Below are 4,125 nucleotides of genomic sequence, written 5' to 3' on the forward strand. Positions count from 1 at the left end.
TGGATCCATCACCCACTTTGAAAGTGATATTGGCATAAAATTGATCCCATAACCTCCTGATTGATTTCCATATGCTGCAACCCAAAGTACCTAATACCTCTTCAGTTGACCACCGATTAATCATTCCATATTTATCAGCTACGAATCTTCTCCATAAAGCCATGTCTTCAGTACAGAACCTCCACAACCATTTTTGAAGCAAGCACTCATTCTGGATACTGAGATTTTTGATCCCCAGACCCCTTGACTTAACAAGGGTCAAGATATCCCATTTGACTAGGTTGTAACCCTTTTTCTCCTTGTTGCCTTGCCATAAAAATGTTCTTCTTAGCTTGTTGATCTTCTTTTCAATACTCTTCGGGATTGGGAATAAACTCATCATATAAGTTGGGAGGGCATCCATTACCGACTTAATGAGTGTCAACCTGCCTCCCAAAGACAAGTACTGGATCGTCCACCTAGCTAGCTTTTTATTGCACCCCAGACTTCTAGTTCTTTATTTTTGGCAACCAAGGGCCTTCCCCAGTATTTGGTAGGCAATGAAGTTATTTGGCAACCTAACTTCCCTGCTAAGATATGCATGTCAGTCACTTGGTTAACTGAAAACATAGAGCTTTTATGCCAGTTGACGTGTAAACTAGAAATAGCTTCAAAGATGGTTAAGATGGCTCTTAGATGTCTGATCTGAGAAGCTTCTGCATCACAAAAAATTAATGAATCGTCAGCATACAGAAGGTCTGTGATCTCCATAGCACTTCCTTTGTTGGCGTGGGGACCGAAACCTCTAATCTACCCATTATCCTGGGCTCTTCTAATCATATGATTCAATCCTTCCATTGCTAGCAAAAAGAGGAAAGGTGATATGGGGTCACCTTGCCTCAAGCCCCTTTGTGATTGAAAAATCCTTCAACTTTTGCATTGATTATAAGAGAGAACCTGACATTAGAAATGCAGAATCTAATCCAATTGATCAATTTGTTGCCAAAACCCATGTCAGTAATGATTTTGAGAAGGAAAGACCAGTTGACATGGTCATAAGACTTCTCAATATCCAACTTGCAGAGAATCCATGGTAACTTTTGTCTGACTCTAGAGTCAACCAGCTCATTGGCCAATGAAGCTGCATCCATAATCTGTCTGCCTTGTAAAAAGCCATCTGGTGGTCATTAACCAATATACCCATCACAATCTTCCTCCTTTCAGTAATGAGCTTTGATATGATCTTGTATGCGCCTTCTATAACTGATTGGACTAAAGTCTCTAAGCTCTTCTGCTCCCGGTTTCTTAGGTATTAATGCAATGAAGGTGGCATTAAATGACTTTTCAAAAGCCTCTTTTTGATGGAAGTTTTGAATTGTCAGCATCGGTGTTTTGGACGGCGAAAGGCAACAAGGTCCCACCTCGCCACGCGGCGAGGCGAGCGCCTTTTAAATGTACGGCGACAATTAATATAAAAAATTAAAATTATATATAAATGATCAAAATTTTAATAACACTAATATATTAGGAAATATTTCAAGTCAAGAATTAAAAATATATAGTATATAGATACTAAAAGTCTAGAACTTAAATGGCTCAACAATTCAATATCCTATCATCAAGTGTTGTTTGAATCGAGTAATGCCGCCATTCATGGTACGTCGACAAAAATTACAAATCACCGCATCTTTTGTCGGTCCTTGTGTACCATAATTCTATCTTATGTCTTTTTGTTTGCTACTAGTAGATTGGGATGCCATTGAAATTGAAAGCTGTTAATGATCAAATAATTTAATTAGTATATTAATATTACCATCATGCTATGTTAATTCTACAATCTACATAAGTTATTAAACAAAATTACATAATAAGTTATAAGAAAAATAATAAGTATATTAATATTACCACTGGTTATAACAGTAACACTGTAACAGTGCATGTGAGTATGTCACAAGTTCACTGTTACAGATGATGCCGGCCGCCGGAAAATAGAAGAAAAAGAAGATAAAAAGAGGAAGAAAAAAAATAACAGCACCAAAAGGCATATCTAGTTGCTGGATTAAGAAGAAGAAGAAAGAAGAAAAAAAAATAGAAATCACTGCTTTCCGGAGTTTCGGAAGTCGTCGGAGATCGTAACCGGAATCAAACTTGTGAGATGAATGGTAGCATCCGCTGTCACCAATTTGTAAGTTGGTAGTGTTAAAATCTGTAAATAAACCCTAAAATTAGCTTATATACCTAAAACCCTAATTTTTTAAAAAACAATTAAAAGGCGTCGCCTTTCTTGACACCTCGCCTCGCCTCGCCACGTCGCCTTTCTCGCAAAGGCTTCGCCTTTTGATTTTTGCCACGCCATGGACTGAAGAGGCGACATAGGCTCGCCTCGTCATTCGCCATTGGCGACGAGGCGCTTGCCTTTTACAACACTAGTCAGCATCAGATCTTCTTTTAATATGCACCAACACTCCTTGAAGAATTGCATTGTGAAGCCATCTTGACCCGGTGCTTTGCTACCATCAAACGTTTAATAATTTGGAGCACTTCTGATTCTGAAAAAGGTCTTTGTAACCACTCTTGTTCCTCCTGTGAGTTCTTAGGACAGTCTAGCATCTCAAAAGTTGGTCTCCAAGCTTCTGTTTCTGGGTACAGTTTGCTATAGAAGTCAATCATAGACTTTTTGATCCCTTTAGGTTCTTTAACCTCCCCCCCCTGCACCATCAATTCTTCAATTGTGTTGTACCTTCTGTGCATTGATGCCGGCATCCTCTGGAAGAACCTTGTATTGTTATCCCCTTGTTTTAGCCTAAGAATTCTGGATTTCTGTCTCCAGGGTGTCTCCTCATTTTTTGCTAGGTTTTCAGTTCCACCAGGATAGTTTCTCTAATAATCATTTCTTCCTCTGTCAAAGTCCAGCTATCTTGTATCAAATCAATCTCGGCCAACTCACACATCATGCTATTTTTTCTGTTGATTGACTCTCCAAAATTGGTTTTGCTCCACTCTTTTAGCTTTTGTTTCAACATTTTCAATTTAGAGCTAAGCTTGAAATCAGGGCACCCCTCTACCACGTTTTTATTCAACCAACCCTTTATAAGATCATTGAAGCCTTACGCGTTGAGCCACCAATATTCAAATTTAAAGCTAGGTTTTTTCTTCTCCCAATTCCCACACTCAAATATATAATAGGAAAATGATCAGATGTCACCCTAGGGAGGACTCTTTGCTTGATATTGCTGAAAGATTTATCCCACTCCATACAGAACATAAATCTGTCCAATCTAGTAGCACTTCTGTGGTTTACACCTCTGAACCAGGTTTCTCCGTTCAGTGGAGGGTCGTGGAGTTCCAAGTTTTCAATTGTGATTCTATTGCAATCCCTTCTTTCTGCCATGTACCTGATTGTATTAAAATCTCCACAAGTAATCCATGCGCGCACCCCCCCCACCCCCCCCCCCCCCCCCCCCCCCCCCCCAACCAAAAAAAGTAAAATAAAAAAATCTTTGACTGCAGCCGATTTTTCCTAGCATTCTAACTTCTCACTTCTTTTATGAGGAGCATACACACCGCTAAGGAACCAAGTAAAAGAGCTTTGAACAACTTTAAACTTGATAGTGATCGAGTAATGACTAGTGTCCACCAACGCCCTATCCCATGTCCTGCTATCCCACATTATCAACAATCCCCCTCTACTTCCTTTAGCTTCCATAAACTGACATTTCATCCATCTGCTTGGCCATAGCATCCTAGCAACACCCTCCACATTTTTATTGATTTTTGTTTCTTGAAAACAATACACATTAGCTACCCATTTTTGTAAGGAGCTCTTAATCAAATTCCCGTTGGGAATATTACTAAGCCCCCTTACGTTCCATGTGATGAGTTTTATTTTCATTTAGAAGTCAAGTACTCTCCCTCTATTTCTGGCCCTTTCTACCTCCTCATTCAAAGTGGACTTCAAATTCTTCAACTCGTTTTTCTCAATTCTCATGTTTCTATTGTTTCTAGGAGTTGAATTGTCTTTCCCTTCCTTTTTTTTGTCCAATTCAGCTTTTCTCTCATCTAATCTCATTAGAAGAGCTGAAGTTCCTTTTTCGAACCCATGAAAGCCACCCCATACGTGTTGCTTAGCTCCAGGATGTGGGAATT

This window comes from Capsicum annuum, chromosome 7, assembly GCF_002878395.1.
Source record: "Capsicum annuum cultivar UCD-10X-F1 chromosome 7, UCD10Xv1.1, whole genome shotgun sequence".
Lineage (NCBI taxonomy): Eukaryota > Viridiplantae > Streptophyta > Magnoliopsida > Solanales > Solanaceae > Capsicum > Capsicum annuum.